Raw genomic sequence first — 16,960 nt, 5'->3', positions numbered from 1 at the left:
CAGAAATAATGAATCATGAAACACTACATCAAAAACTAATGATGTACTAAATGGTGACTAACATAACATTAAAAAAAAAAAAAAATGAATACCACAAGGGCCAGAGTCATCCAACAAGAAAATACTTTGATTTTTTACTTCCATAAGCATGGGCCATCTTGATATAAAACTAAAAGCCAGGTGAGGGGCAAGGAGATAGACCTTGTATTTGAGAAATTTCCTTCAGTCAGGGAGTCTTTCTGGTAAATAATCGTTATTATCTCTGGAATAGAAAAATCTCCCTGATTATAGTTTCAGCAGAAGCCTATTTCTACCCTTCCCCATTAATCTTACCTCTAAAAGCTCAGTGGACGTCTCCACCCTGAAGTTGAATAAGATTAACAAGATTTTTAGACTGGTTTCTTCATCATCTTTTTAGAAGATATGAAACCAAAGTTTCTTCAAGTGGGGTACAGGTGACATAGATATATGTACAGAAGCCAATTATAAATTATATCTCTGCTAATTGAATGAAATTTGAGATGAAGTTTCTTGGAAAAAGAACACCAAAAAATCATATGATACACATGCAATCTTTTAAATTCTATTTCCTATTGAAAAAGGCTAGGGATGACTTTCTGATAACATTACTACTGTTATGCAAAGTTAGTTACTACTTTTTGTTCCAGAAACATTTTCTTGGAGCTCAATATTTTGGGAGAATTGTGTTCCTTCCATCTCAAAGCAGCACCAGGAAATCTTTAACCAGGCATGGACGCTCAGGAAAAGAGTCATTCTGGAGAGTCAAGCCTTCCTTATAACAGAGAACATGTCCTCTGATGTGCCAAGCATTTCCCAGTTGAGAATTTTGCTTGCAAATCTTTCCGTAATCTGGTTCACATTTCCCTGCCTTCACAAGGAGAATATGACACATGAAATTTCATTCACATAGAACAGAGCTGCAAATGCTTTGTAAATTTCAAAGCAATTATATTGTTTTTGCAATTTACTTTGCCTAATTACTCAGGATTACCATTTTAAACAGCAGCTATTGAACTTTATGCAGATAGCAGAGGTTTTTTTCCTTGTACCAACAACTCCACACTGCTGTGCTCTCCTGGATCTTGTGTCTAATTCTAACATTTTTCTAACTCTTCCTTCCACAAGACCATTTCTCTCTGCAGACTACTTTGAGGCTTTTAACGTGCTTCTTCTAATTTGCTTTTGTATTAGAAGCTAAATCATCAAACTAGTTGGAATCACATTTTCCTTAGAATGGAAACTGAACCTAATGGACTACCAGGGAAGTAAATAAAGGGTTTTTAATTTTTAGGGTTTTTTGTTTTTGTTTTGTTTTTGCTTTTTACTTAGTGATTGGTCTGGAAGTTCATCAGGCTTTGCTTACATATCCAGGTTCTTGGCTACACTTTCTCTAAGTCAGTTGCCGAATTTCTAATATGTTTGCTCTTTCTGAATCCTTGTTCAAAGGGCAAACTGGTATCCATTTGTTTCATCAACACATTTTTACTGGATACTTTGTATGTTGGTCAATTTCTCTGTGATTGTCCTTGGTGGACCCGATATTCCAGTTAAAACATTTGGAAAGAAAATTCCTAAATATAAGGTTTCATTATTGTCAATTTCTTTGGAATGGATTTTTTCTAACTTCTATATTAGAATGTATCCCTTCTATTCAGCTATATAGCCTATAAGTGACATGATCAAGATAAATATTCCATGAATAAGTTACATGAGGCAAAAGCAAAAGAGTAAAAGAAAAAACATCCAGCTTGCAAAATTTAAACATGCAGTTATGGTTCTTCTGATGAATATAAGGAGGAACACAATATAAATTCAGGAGGTTTCATGTCAGATCATGACTCAACCCACTAGAGCCCCTCAAACCATTGACTGTGCGGATTCTTGCTGTGAATGATCTTTTTTCCAGAAGGAATAACTTCAGTCTAGTTCTAGAATTTCATGGCTTTTATGAACTTGTTTGAGAAAGCAGTGCGCACTATTTCATATGTGACTGACTTGTTCGTCAAAGTTCTTTGGCAAAGTTGGCAAAGTTCTTTTCATAGACTGCTGATAGGATGACTTCGGCAGAGAGAAGGAAAAAAAAAAGCCTAATTTCATAAATCATAGGGTCAAAGATGGCAGACATTGTAAACTTATAAGTCAGGAACCAAGAACAAAATGCCAGGACCTCCAGCTTCATGGCAGGATAATTCCTTTTTTTTTTTTTTTTTAAGATTTTTATTTATTTATTTGACAGATCACAAGTAGGCAGAGATGGAGGCAGAGAGAGAGGAGGAAGCAGGCTCCCCACTGAGCGGAGAGCCCGATGCGGGGCTTGATGCCAGGACCCTGGGATCATGACCCGAGCCAAAGGCTGAGGCTTTAACCCACTGAGCCACCCAGGCGCCCCAGGACAATTCCTTATTCTTAATTGGACCTTCACTTGTAAGTCTGGCGACAACCCATTTGGACAGCAGCACAGGGAGCCTAAATCTCTTTAGAGTCTTAAAGCCCGTGCATCTGGCTCCCAGGCTCTGGGAAGCAGCTGTGAGACGGACAGAGGTCCATTAGAAGACATGGCTTTCTCTTCCCAATGGTAAGACTCACCATCTTGGACCAGCTCAGAGGAAGCCTGCTTCCAGCTCATAAAGTTGCTATAGCTGCTGAAGTTACCAAGTTTCTTTTTCCTTATTCCCTTAACTTTTACCATAATTTGGGGTCTCCAAAAGATCCATGAGGTTCAGAAGCGTAATTTATTGTTTTTATTTCTTTTTTAGGGGGGTGACACAGAGGGAGAGGGAGAGAGAGAATCTGAAGCAGGCTCCACGCCCGGGACGCCTGGGTGGCTCAGTTGGTTAAGCAGGCTCCACGCCCAAGGCAAAGCCCAATACAGGGCTCCATGTCATGCCCCTGAGATCACAACCTGAGCTGAAATCAAGAGACGATTGCTCAACTGATGGAGCCCCCCAGAAGCATGTAATTTATTGAGGCACGCTCTCAGGAAAAACCTACAAGGAGAAAGGAAACAGGAAAGGGCAGAAGACAGAGCTGAAGAAGAATGTAGCCTAAAGTGAAGTCTTCCCTGACCCACAGTGGGGCTCTCAAACACAAGAGCTGTCCCTGCCTTTACAGCAATAGGACGGGACTGTTTTACTCAGTATCAGTCAGTCTTTGGCCCAAAGTGGAGGTGGGGGGTGGGTGTGGGTGCTTGCATAGTCTCCCAGGGGAGACAGTTCCCATTAGCTGAGGCCAATTCTCAAAAGAGAAGAGCCCTCTGCAAACTAAAGCAGCTGTGAGATGGGTGCAGTGGCCCCAGCAGAAAGGACTTGGGTGGGGTACCAATGGCACCTGCCAGCTCAGCTCTCTACCTGTACAATTTCAGCCAGGGCAGTCATTTCCCTCTTTCATGCTTCATATAATTAGGAATTTTGCTAACGTTTTTGCTCAAAAAAAGAGTGCTGAATTTGAAAGAAGTCTGATAGACACCCAGTGGAAGCCTATGAGAGATGTTGGCTATGGGAACTGGTTGCTCACTCCCTAACGCAATACGCATCCTGTAGCAGGAGAGTAAGCCAGGGATCTCGGCAGGGATGTGCCCTGATGGAGTCTTGCATCCCGTGCCCCAGGAAGAAACAACATTTTAAGGTGAAGTATGCCATTTGTTGATATTCCAGTTGGCCAATTTGAAGTGCAGAAATGGCTAGAGGACAGGTGGCCCAGGTGCCTTTCTTCTCCGAGACCACATTGGTGATCTTATCCTCTAATATGGGCATCCGTTAGCCTTGGGATAAAGACCTCCTGAGAAACTGGCCAATATGGGGTAACCAATTTAAGACTCTGGGAAAGATTTTCATGAAGTTGATTCACACATTGGCAGGTTTGTAGACAAGTTCTTCCAACTGACTTTGAAGTCATGGATGAACTGAAGTCCTACCCAGAATCAGTGCCTGGACAGTCCGCCTGGATGGTGTCTCTAGGTATAGTGGGTTTGAGCAGCCGCTGTCAGTTCGCTGCCCCACACAGCCCCACACAGCATAGAAGCACTCATTCTCAAGTGCTTTGGGCAGGACTGTTTGGGGAGAGGGATAAAGGGAAAGGAGGGGCTTGTTGTGCTTTAAGAGGGGTGTGAGATAATGCTCAGGCCTATGGGTGTAAGGCAATACAGTAACTGTGACTGCCCATTGGAAGCTCTCAAGCTCCAGACCCAGAACCAGACATTGTCTGTTCATCATCTCCTCCCTGCAAGGTAGGCGATTTCCCAATCTGATGGATGATAAGTCGCTGGTGTCAAATTTGGGTCATCTGACTCCGTACCTGGGCTACCATGTTCCAGATTCAGATAGAAAATAGAGAGGTAAATAGATACAGAAATAGGAGTATATAAATAGATATTTATCTATTATAATAGCTGTTCATCTGCTGTGAAATGACCATTTGCCCATGTGTTATATAACTATTTGAGAATGTTACTGGGTGACTTTGAACCCCAGACCATAGAAAATATAATGTGGAAAGAGCATCCAAGATCATCACAGAAAAATCTGATGATTTTAGGGTTGGGGAGACTGAGGCCCAGAGTGGTTGAATTCTTCTCTCACTTCCACAACAGTCACTACAGCCCAAAGCCACATAACAGGCCATCTAGGCATTCACATTGGGTTAGGAAGCCTTATGAATACCTCCAAAGAACACCAGAGAGCAGTGAGTTACAAACATCATGTGCACCAGAGTGACCTGAGGAAGGGGGCTATGGAAAAACAGAATACTAGATCCTATGCCCAGAATTTCTGGTTTGGTGGGTCTGGGATAAGGCTTAAGATTTTGCAGTTCAAACGCATGACACTGTGATCACAGAGATACTCTGAGAACTAGTTCCACTGATGTAACTAGCTACTCCGCATGCTTGTGTACTGTGCTCTACAGACATCACCCTGGCTGTAATTATACAGAGTTGTTCTCTTGACTCAAGATGGGCTGCCTGTATGCAGGGTCTCCAGCCATAGCCTCTCTCAACCCACAGAGAGCCAGAATTCATTCCGCTGGCAGGAGGGAAGCCCCAGGATCATGCTGGGTTGACCCAGCCTCTCCCGACCTCCCATACTCACTGCCTCCCTCCCCAACTGTGGACTTGGATAAAGAAGGCAGAGGGGGTTAGCTGCATAGGACTGAATTTAACCTGAAACCTCCAAACGGGTGCGTTCCTTTTGAAACAAGCAGGGAATCAAGCCTCTAAGGTTTCTATCCCTCCATTTTGGAGTCATATTAGCATGTGAAAAACAGTCTCCCTCCCTTCTGGAAATAGAGGAACAGATGGCCCACTGAAGGTTCGTGAAGGAGGCAGGGGAACCTCCCAGCTATGTGTTTCCTTGGCAGGGATTTCACATCCAAGTCCACGCACAGCATGAGCCTGCTTCCCAGCATACTCATAGAGGGTGTGTGTGTGTGTGTTTTCTTTTATGCTCAAAAAATACTTTTAAAGTCATAAACAAAAAGGTAGTAAGGTGTATCACTTCAGAATCTGACAGAGAGTGGTACCTTAAGAACCCGGACAGAAAAGAGCACGTGTGTCGGACCGGAGCTAGAGTCCGAGCTGCTGCAGGGAACCCAAGGCAGCCTGCAGGGACTGCTTCAGGGACGTGAATAGAAAGGGAGCTGGGCGAGGGGCAGCCAGAGCCAGGTGCAGGACTCCAGACCTGCTGCCTCTAGGCACCTGAGCACCTGCTCCCTCTGTCCGCCAGGAGGGCAGCAGGACGGATTCTTCCATGCATCGTATCACAGCGAGCAAAGCCAGCCACATAACTTGTGGGGTCTAGCGCAAAAATGAAAGCAGGAGCTGCTTGTTCAGACTTTATGAAGAATTTTAAGACAGCAACAGGAGAGTACGAAACCCTCCTAAGTGCAGACCCTGCACGACCACACACTGGCCCTGCAGCAGAAGCTTGGCGGGGTCAAGGGAGGAGCACAGACTTTTTTCCCTAGGACTTGCTGTGCAAGGCCATACACGCATAGTCTTTCATTTGTCCTCATTTTACAGATGAGGGAACTGCAGATGCCCAGGCTTGGGAAAGGGAACCGGCTGGTCTGGAGGCGTGTGGCTGCTCCAGGCCTCCCCTAAAATTCATCCCCAGTTCTGGCACTAAGTCCCAGTTGGCTGGCTGGTTTGTTGGCTTTTGCTTTTGCCACACCCACTTTCTTAAAGCAGTAATGGGTTGTAGGGGAAGCTCTTACATCTGTTTTCAAATGTTATTCCCCACAAAGCCAAAGTAAACATTTCGTATAGTTTTTCTTAATGAATAAACTGATGAGCGAATTGTACAGATCCGGGTTTAATTAAAAGCAACAGCGACAGCAATAATAATAGTGGGAACACAGGAAAAGAAGAGAAAGGAAAGGAAGAGAGAAACAGAGGGGGAAAGAGTGAGTAAGAAAAGGGGAGAGAGGGCCAGAAGGAGGAAGCTGGCATGTACCCACCTTCCACGATTTGCCATTCCCCATGCCTTGTTTCATTGAATCCTCACAACAACCACCCCAAACAGACCTTGTTTCAATGCCACCTTACAGATGAGACCCTTACAGCAGTTGGTCAACTTGCCTGAGCTCTCGGCCCCCCTCCACTACCCCCGCAGTCCACGTGAAGCTAATGGCCCACAGGCCATGTGTCCTATGTCTGTGAGTCTCACGGTGCCTGACTAGTGGCCTGTCTGCACTTGCCCTCCAGCAATATGCAGCAAAGTCACATTCGTGCAAACAATAATGGCAGGTACCGTTCGCTGAGCCCTGTTTCTGATTGCCGGCTATTCACCGGGTCCTTTGAATCCTGTTCATAATCTTCAAAACAGTTCCCGTGTCGTAGGTTCATAGGTGACCCAATGGAGACTGAGAAGGTAACATGTCCAGGCAAATGGTGGGCCCTGCTTTAAATGTCATTCAAGACTCATCATTTTGAAACTGGGTCAGGTGTAGGTGTTTCATTTTCTTTCCTTGCAAAATCCCATCGGTGTGGCAGAAAAGGTATGTGAAAAGATGACATAGAGAAGAGTGTGGGACAACCAGAAAAGATAACATTTGTGAAGACACTGTGGAAGATTGAAGCAGAAAGCATTGAGGAAATGGAGAAACCAGATGAGAGATAACAGTTGCCCGAAGCAGGTTGTCAAGTTGGTAGTTACAGACCTGAGCACAGATGTTCCCAGCAGAGCCCTGGAGACTGAGTCAGCAGGTGCAAAGAGCAGGAGTGGTCTCAGCAGGGCCCCAGCTAAGCCACAGCACAGAGGACCCATTATTTCTCCTCATTTCCCAAGGATTCAAAGAGCTAGAAACATAGCCTCCCAGCTGGGGTGAACATCTCAGGAGTTCTGTCTAAATAACCCAAAGCATTAGCCTGGGAGGTCACCCAGAATGGATTCGGGGGCCATGCAGAGGAGCAGAGCCCAAGATAATTCCAGACTTCAAATATCATAACTGCAAGAAAATGACAAGAGAGAGCTCCATCCAGGAATAAAATATACAAAGGCCTTCAATCCTCAAAGTAGAACCCACCATACATTGACTTTGGTGGGAGTCTCCATCCTGCCTGCTTAATCCCCACCCATGTATCTTAAAGTAGAGGCTACCTGTCAGTATCCCTGAGTCAGGCAGAATCAGGACACCACACCACAGCTACCCATATAATCAAGCTCGTTCTTCAGCCGTAGGGATGAACAGACAGCCGAAGCACGAACAAGAAGGACCAATGTACACTAACCCAGAGAAATGAGAGATAACACAAGGATTATGGCTGTGAAAACTTTCCATTTGGTATCTTCAGAGAGATTCAGATATATTGTGATCATATCAAAAGAACAGGTTTCTAGTACAAAAAAATCAATGAATAGGAATCAATTTTTTTGGAAAAATACAATTTCCAAAGTAAATTAAAAAAAAATAAAAACAACGCAAGGTCTCAGAAGTAGAATAAACAAAGGTGAAGACTGAATCAGTAAGATGGAAGATAATGTCATCTCCCAAAAAATACAACAAAAGAAAGGTAATTTATAAAAGAAAAGTCTCATATTGAGAGTGGAAACGAGACCAACCAGTCATTGCCCGTGAGAGAGGGCAGCTGAAATGGAGTTGAGGAGATAATTAAAGGATAGAGAAGGGGAAAAAAAAAGAAAAAATATTTGAAAAGGAAAAGGAAAATGAATAGAAAGTTAAATAAAAGAAGATTAGGTTTATATTTTGAAATCAAAAGGCCCCAATAAAGGCTGGGCATTACAAGTATTTCTCTCATAACCAAGAAGAATATACCCCAAAAAAGCAAGGGCAGTGAAACACAAATAAATATATAATCCCTTTCTTTGATAGAAAAGAGGAGAAAATTGCCTGGACTCTACTGGTGCAGAATCAACTGGAATTGCTGATTATCAAAAAGATCCCTAGTAAGCTGGGATTTATTTACCTGTTGAAGAGTATCTACCAGAGAACTGTAGCAATCACCCCATGAATGCCTTTAAAGTAAGGGATGCAGTCATGCCTGTGTTATTCAGCATTGCTCTGGAAGTTCCAGGATGGGAGACATAAGCAAGAATAAGTATTAGAAGCAAAGAGACAGGTGCCTGGGTGGCTCAGTGGGTTAAGCCTCTGCCTTCAGCTCAGGTCATGATCTCAGGGTCTCGGGCTCTCTGCTCAGTGGGGGGCCTGCTTCCCCGCCCCCCCCCCGCTTCTCTGCCTACTTGTTCTCTCTCTCTCTGTCAAATAAATAAATAAAATCTTTTTTAAAAAAGTGAAGAGACAAAGTCGCTATTACTAAGCAGTTGATAAGAAAGTCTATCTGTTCAAAATAATCAGTGAAACTCCTATAACTCACAGGAGAATTTGGTATGCTACAAGCTCAAAATCAAAATGGGAAATCCATTTGTTTTCTTCGAACCAGCAATAACAACTATGCCAAACCTAGGAATATGTTTAGCAAGAAATATGTTATCCAGTGTGAGGAACATGCAAGCATTATAGAAAGACAAATGTTATTTAAATAAATGAAAGGACATGACATTGTTTCGATGAGAAGACTCAATGTTGTAAAGATGTCAGTCCAACTCAAGTTAGTTCCAATCATATAAAAACAGGACTTTTTAAAAAAATGGCAATGAGAAATTCCATTCCACTATCCTTCTTGGGGTATTAGTTGCAGGTTGCTTAAACTCTCTTAGGCACCATCTCTTCACTTGTAGTATTGGGATCATAATGAAACCTACTTCAAAGAGTAATTGTGAGAATTAAATGAGTAACACATATAAACACTTTAGCACTGTGCTCGACCCACAGCAGACCCATGAAATTAGTTAGTTTTAATAATATTACTAAGTGCACCTGTGCATTTGTATATGCAAATATGCATGTGGTAATGTTCATTTCAGCAGTAATAGTTGTTTTAGCAGTGTTTACAACAGCAAAAACTAGGACAGCCCCAAATTGCCATCAATTTTATAATGATTAAATACAACACACTGAATCCATAACATGGAAAAGCATTTGTAAAGTTGATGACATACATGTCTGATTCGACATGGAAAAAGCAAGTCACAGAACAAAGTGTGTAGGATAATCCATGAGTTTTTAAAATATTGAAATAATAGATCAATAGATGATAGATGTTTTTAAGTACAAGTACATACTAGTAAGTTCTCAGAAATTGTTCTGGGATGCACACCAAACTTTTGCCGTTCTGAGATCTTGTTTGGTGGAATATTAAAAATGGTGATAAAAATTACATAAAGTGATTTTCTTTCTTTATTATAAACACCCTTATTAGGGGAGATATATTTCAAGAGCCCAGTGGATACCTGAAACTGTGGGTAGTACCAAACCCTTTATATGCTATATTTTTTCTATACATACCTATCTATGACCAGATTTAATTTATAAACTAGGCACAGTAAGAGAGTAATAATAATATCTGACAATAAGCATGAGCAGTCATTGCGATTTGTTAGGATGAAAGTTATGTGGGTGTGGTCTGTCTCTCTCAAAATTTCTTGTTGGCCTGTACTCACCCTTCTTCATGTGATAACGTGAGGTGATAAAATACCTACACAGGGGGAGTTGAAGTGAGAATGACGTAGGCACTGCCACACAGCGTTAGGCTACTGTTGACCTTCTGAGGATCAGTCAGTGGGAGGAACATCTGCTTCTGGACCACAGGGGGCTGAGACCATGGAAAGCAACACCCTGAATTAGGGGGGCTACTGTATAGCCATATTATTTGAATTTTTTTTAAGATCAACTATTGTTTATTTTTTAAGACTATGAAATAGGAAAGCACAGATGGTTTTTTAAGGGTCTTGTTAGGCTTTAGGAGGTCTTGGTGCCAGGCCCTTTCCTTCCTTAACCCCCAAAAGGCAAGCCCTTCCGGCCACACTCTTTTCCTTCTGGCTTCTCTGCATTCTGATCTGAGCTTGCTGTCCCTGACCCGTGGTGTCACTCTCCAAGCCCCAGACTTACACTGTGTCCTCTGAGATCTGGAAGCCTGGGGACCATACTTCTACTGTGAGGGTCTTCGGATTTCCTCCATCGGGTTACTCCCTGAGGCCAGATATGTCCCAAGATATGCCCCTCTCCTTGGAGAGTGCTCCAGGCATCATACTCTTGACCTAATGGTCAGAAGGTAGAGAAGGGCCCTGCAGACACCTGGGGCTGCTTCTTGGCAGTTACTCCTGCCTCCGATGTAAACCTGCTTTTCGAAGCCTTATGTGATCTAACTCCTGTCCCTCCTCTCCTCAGATTCAGCTAATTCCTTAGCCACACATCACATCCCTGCAACAGTGAACCACATCTGATTCCTGGAATCCATCATGAGTCTCTTGTTTCCGTATCTTTGCCCATGCTTGGCCTTCTCTGTTTCTCCTTCAACCCCTCTCCCTACTCACCTGCTTACCACTGCCTCCTGCACACAGACTCTGAGAGATGGAGAATCACCTGCAGGAAGTTTCCTGAGAGGCATACTTGAGGACAGCTCCTGGAAGAGACTGGAAAGCAGGAGTGAGCAGAAGGGGGTGTTCAGCATCAGTGCAGTGACAACAAAGGCCTCGGCCACCTCCTCGGGGAGCTCTGGAGCTAGGGTGGCCCATCACGACTATTCCGAGTTGAGCAAAGAGTGTGGGGGCTCTACCCTCTTGTGCATCAGCCATGCCTCAGAGGGGAAGGAAGGCCCCTCCATGAGGGAGATCCCTCCCCTGAGAGCCTGCAGTCAGCCGTGTCCCAACAGCAGGGGGATGAGGCAGCTAACCAGGCCATCCGTGCCCCACAGCTGCTCACCAGACCAGGGTCCGCCCATGACAGCCCACAGGCCAAATCTAGCCCACTGCTGTTTTTGTAAGTAAAATGTTACTGAAACACATCCGTGCTCATTCATTTACGTATTGTCTACGGTCACTTCACACTGTATCCCCGAGTAGCTGTGACAGATATCCTACGGCCCCCACAGTCCAAAGTGGTTATTAAATGGCTCTTGACAGAAGGAGTTTACCAACCCCCATTCTTTATCTTGCTCCTCACACCCTATCTGATGCCTAGAGACAGAATTTTGGATGAAGGACAAACAAATCCATGGATGGGTGAGTGATTCAGGTGGCCTTGAGTTTGATTCCCTGCTGCACCATTCAAAAGCTGTGACCTTTGGCCCATTGTTTAACCTAAGTCTCAAGTTTCACATGCAGAAGATGAGATTGACATTACTTCCTTTTCAGGGTTATGGTGAACACTAAGTAAGAAGGCACACCTGGATTACAAGCACAGTACCTGGTATATACTCTGTGTTCACTTAAATGAGAGCCATCAGGTGTGTTCAGAAAGCGTTATGACATTTTTTAAAAGCCTGGAATCCTTCTAGGGTAGAGTAGACGTTAATGTGTTTATTTCATTAAATAAATAAATAAATAGATAAATAAATAAATAAATAAATATTTTTTCTGAAATAAAATCTGAAATCCTTAGCACCTGCCAGAAATGCAGAAACTTTTCTGCTCCATAAAGGTGACAGACCATGCTGATGATTCTCAGAGGTATCACGCTTTATGTATCTGGCCCAGATCATAATTAATTGGAGCAAACTAGAACCCAAAAATGAAAAGGAATGTAGTTTGGAGGTGACAGCTAGTAAATCGTAGCTGTTCAGAATTCCGTTTCATTAGCAGGTAGAACCACGCTGCAGACCAGCCCCAGGAGACAGTCCCCATGACGAGACTTCCAGAGGAGACAGTCCCTAAACATTTGATGGGGGTTTTATTGCCTTTCTGTGAGCAACCTTGTTAATATCATCATATTTAGATAATGGAGCAGTACTAGCTGTTATAAACCCCCAAAGCTTAGTGGTGTAACATAAAAAATAAGTTCATTTCTCGCTCATCCACAAGTCCAAAGTGGGCATATTTGTTTCTATTGCTGCATAACAAAATACCACAAATTCAGCAGCTTAAAACAATATACAGGTTCTGTGGGTCACAAGTGTATTATATAATAATAGGGCTCCTATTAACATATAGGAGGTAGTTAAGATAGGGCTTAACATCTTAGCAGAACAAAACTGAGGGGTTGGCCAGCTCTGTCATCTGAGGCCCAGGGTCCTCTTCCAAGCTCACTTACTGTTGGAAAAATTCAGTTCCTTACAAGTGTATGGCTGCGGCCCCATTTTCTTGCTCAGCAAAGGGCAGGGATTCTTCCCAAGGTCAGGAGCACGGCCTCCCTCCAGTCTGCGAGGATGGAGTTTAAGATAACATCATAATCCTGGGAGTAATGGCTCCATCACCTTTCTCCTATAATGTGTCCTAGCCAAGATGGTGCCTCGTCATAGTCACAAGCCCTGCCACCACCACCCCCTCAGGGGACAGCTGATGTACTTGCATCCCTAAGGTTGTGCCTTTCTCTTCTGCATCTCCCCTACCTCCCATCATTCTCTACCAGGGGTCTCTGTCTGTTTATGAGACCATGGCGGTCGCCTACCCCATAGTCATTTACCCTCTTTCACCTTTCTAATGAAATGCTCATTTTGCCCTAGTATTCACCCTTCTCCATGCAGCCCGTTTTTTCAGGAAACGCTCTGCTCAGCACTGGTACTGAGGAGGTAAATCCTGACTGATCGAAGCCAATCTTGGCAGTTTCATTCTCCTTGCCAGTGTTTGGTGTAGGAGGGAGTGTGTCACAGTTCTGGCCAACACTGGGAGGAAGTCTGAAGATGAGCTGCTGGGAAAGGTTCTCCAGGCCAGGGAGAACAGATATAAGGGAAGATGCCAGTGCTCTTTGCTGCTCAAGATTTCCCAACAGGCAGCTGTTTTTTGTTGTTGTTGTTGTTGATTATACTGCTAGGGAAGCCAACTTTAAGCCTGGGATGAGGAAGGCAAAGTAAAATGTTGAAAAGAACTTGAGTTCTTTGTGATGTCATTCTACTGCTGAATTAGCCGTCCTTAGTGTCTCCCTACATTACAACCTCTTGTTCTATAAAACAATATCCTTATTGTATAAGCCAGGTTCAATCTCGGTTTGCTAATACCTGCAGTTGTAGGTACTAAATAATCTGTGTGTGTGTGTGTGTGTGTGTGTGTGTGTGTATTAGTCTTAAATTGTGGCACCTACACCAGATTACAGTGAATCAGTGCAAAATACTGATACTAAGTATTTAAAGGAAATACTAAGTATTTCCTTTACTTACTGTACTATACTTAGAAATATTAATAACCATTATGATGATGACAACAGGTACCTCTGTCCAGGGAATGTTGTCAAAGTCACCAACATGAAATTTGCAAAGTCCATTGCTGCTGATTTTACTGAATGGCATCTAGAGGATATAATTGTAGATTTGGCCTATTTCCTGTAGTCTCCCATATTCAGGGCTCCCCAGTTTGAAAATCCAGAGTAAGTATGTCAAGATAGACTTTGGAGGAGCTGTTAAAGATACAGTATTTAGATCTTGATGGAATGCCTCCTTCCAATCCAGAGCAGGAAAGCACAGTGGCCCAAATTGGAATTTAATTGGTTTATGCATATTAAAGTTATAAGGAGGTAAATAGAAATCATGCTCAGGTTCTATTAGCATTGGGCCAATGGTGTTGATTTTCCCAGTATAAAATGCATTCTAAGTGTTGTAGTGTTTTGATTTGGGGGAGGAGGGGTGTTTTGTTTCTTTTTGCCACAAACCTATGCATCACAGCAGTGCAGGTGATGTGAGCCATGTAGTCCATGACCCATAAAGTCAAGCAAACTCTTGAAGAATCAAGAAAGAAAAAGAAAATCTTTCCATTCTTGAAAAGCATTAAAAAGGAATGTTATCAAGTCAAAGTCAGGCGAGACAACCGGTGAGGGAATGAGAAAATTTTAAGGCATTTTCTGTAAATATGTGTGCATGTACTGTAGATGGAGATTTACTGGTATGTGTTTATCAGTGCATGGATGTGAAGATATGTGTTCAGTGGATTATGAGTCTCTGTCTTACATGCCTCTGTGAATGTAAGTGAATAATGGCTCATATTTATTAGGTTGATACATTGTACCAGACTCTGTACTAAGAGCTCAATGGAGATTATGTCTTTGAATTACCCCACAGCCTGCGTTATCCAACCACCAAGAGGTTAAGGAAGCTATTAGGAATGAAAACCAGAATGTAGACCCTGGCAGCTTGACAGTTCGGGGCAGTCCACTCCCCAGAGCCCTTTGCCATGCTGCCTAACGGCCGTGTTTACATATGTGTTTGTATATTTTTTATTTGTTTCAGAGAAAATCTTAGAGGGAGGCAGTTCTCTCTGTTATCTGCAGTGAAATGTAATCAGTATGTTTCCCAGGCTGAGGCAATGGACCAAACATGTAAATACACCAAACTTTTTGTCACATATCGATGGGCTCAGCTGCAAAATGAGGCGAAAAGCTAAAATCTCAGAATGTGTGTTTGTAACTCCCGACCGATATTTGTCTTTGACTTCAAGGATATCTTGTAACCTATCCAGTTTACTCTAGAGCCTTGCCATCTGGCCCCTGGCTTATCAGAACACTTTAGGGTGACATTTGGGACTGTAAATTTAGTGGATTTGAACTCTCTCTGATTACCACATCTTCACATGGATGTGTGATAGTCATCTCAAAATTAACCCAGCAAAAACAACTGTCGTGTGCCATCCTCCTCTCCCTCAGATGTGCTTCTCCCCACTGTCTGTCATCTCAGTAAATGCCTCAAACGGACACAGCTCAGGGCACGACCTTATCTGCATCTTTTTCTTCTCCTGTCCTTCCCTCAGTATGTTCCGCTCACTGATGCTCAAGGTCCTTGGCATTCCTCAAACACACACGACGTACTCCCATCTCAGGTTGAGAGGATGCCAGAAGGGTGCTGGTGGCTGATTTCTAAAGGTGCTTTTAAAGAGATGTCCAGGAAAGGCAGGCAGGGGCGCCTGGGTGGTCAGTCAACTAGGTGTCTTCGGGTCACGATCCTGGGGTCCTGGGATCAAGCCCCACATCTGGCTCTCTGCTCAGGAGGGAGTCTGCTTTTCCCTTTCCTTCTGCCCCTCTCCCCTGCTTGTGCTCTTTCTCAAGTAAATAAAATCTTAAAAAAAAAAAAAAAAAAGGCTGGCCGCATTTGGCTAACAGAGTTCAACCCCATTGTAGGAAGTGAGACCATGGTAACTAAGCCCAGGAGAGAGTATGCACCAGGGTGAGGTCTTCCGAGGTCCATGTATCTTCATGAGGCCAAGGCATGTGGGTGTTGCAGGCAGTGCATACCATGCTTATGCCCGGGAAGGCATAAGCATGGGCTCTGCAGTCTTGAGAGACCTGGGTTTGATTCTTGACTCTGCTGCTTCCCATCAGTAGACACTTGGCCTCTCTGAGCCTCAGTCTCTTCATATTTCAAAATTTTTCAGTGATTTGCTTTCCTGCGGTAATATTTTGGGTTTGCCAAATATCTTCATATAATCTTGGGAGTATGGCAAATACACGCTGTACCAGTTAAAGATATCAGCTGGATGAGTTAAAGATAATTTTGGCTAAAAGTGACACACAAAAATACTGACTTACAGTGATAAACAGCTCTGGGTTTGTTTTTCTCACATTGCAAGAAATCTAGAGATAGGAAGTTGCTGGCCTTGGTCCAGCTACTCAACAAACCCATCAGGATTTTCCTCTTCTCTGTTCTGTCACCATAGCCTGGTGGCTTATGTCCCCCTATTTAGGGTCCTGAGATGACAAGATGGTGCTATAACTTTAGACATCATGTCTGTGCATAAGATGAGAAGGAAAGAGAGGCCAAACGAGTCTTCCCTCTTTTATCAGGAAAAGAACTCTCGGGAGACATCCATATCGGATGTACATTATCTTGGCCAGAACCATGTCACAGCCATTTCCAGCTATAAGGAAGGCTGTTCCACGCAGAATGGAGATTCTGTAAGAAAAAAAGAAGTAGAAACTGGAAGTTGGGTATGTAGTTAACAGAATCTGCCAGCTAAAAGTCCTATAGGGGAAAAAGACTGAAAAATGCTTTGGGAGAGGTTCAAAGTTGATTGAGACCTAATCTAATCCTCAAGAAATTTACAAATCTTGAGGTGGGAAGACATAAAGAGAGAGTGGATTTTAATAGCTACCTGGTAAAATAAGAACTGTACTTAGAATACAAGCATCATGTTATAGTAGATCCAAGAGGCAATTAGTTCTTGTCGGAACAATGGAAAACTCTTCATTGATCTGCACAATAATCTTTGAGTACTTCCTGTGTACCAGGCATTTCTTTTTTTTTTTTTTTTCATTTTATTTTATTTTATTTCTTTTCAGTGTTCCAAGATTCATTGTTTCTGCACCACACCCAGTGCTCCATGCAATACATGCCCTCCATAATCCCCACCACCAGGCTCACTATTAATTGCTAAGGTGTCCCCAGTGAACGAGGCAGAAAGCCTGCCTGCATCTGTGGAATTCACATTTTAAGAAGGACATAGACAACAAA

General features: G+C 43.2%; 1 protein-coding gene across 1 annotated transcript in view; it reads left to right on the top strand.

Moving 5' to 3' along the window:
* The window catches only part of STAC (SH3 and cysteine rich domain), a 143,912-nt gene that overhangs the window by 14,665 nt on the left and 112,287 nt on the right, over positions 1-16,960 (top strand). The gene's annotated exons all lie outside the window — the stretch shown is intronic.

Source organism: Mustela lutreola, chromosome 2 (genome assembly GCF_030435805.1).
Source record: "Mustela lutreola isolate mMusLut2 chromosome 2, mMusLut2.pri, whole genome shotgun sequence".
NCBI classification, from domain to species: Eukaryota; Metazoa; Chordata; class Mammalia; order Carnivora; family Mustelidae; genus Mustela; species Mustela lutreola.
This window is presented reverse-complemented; position numbering and strand designations above follow the sequence as displayed.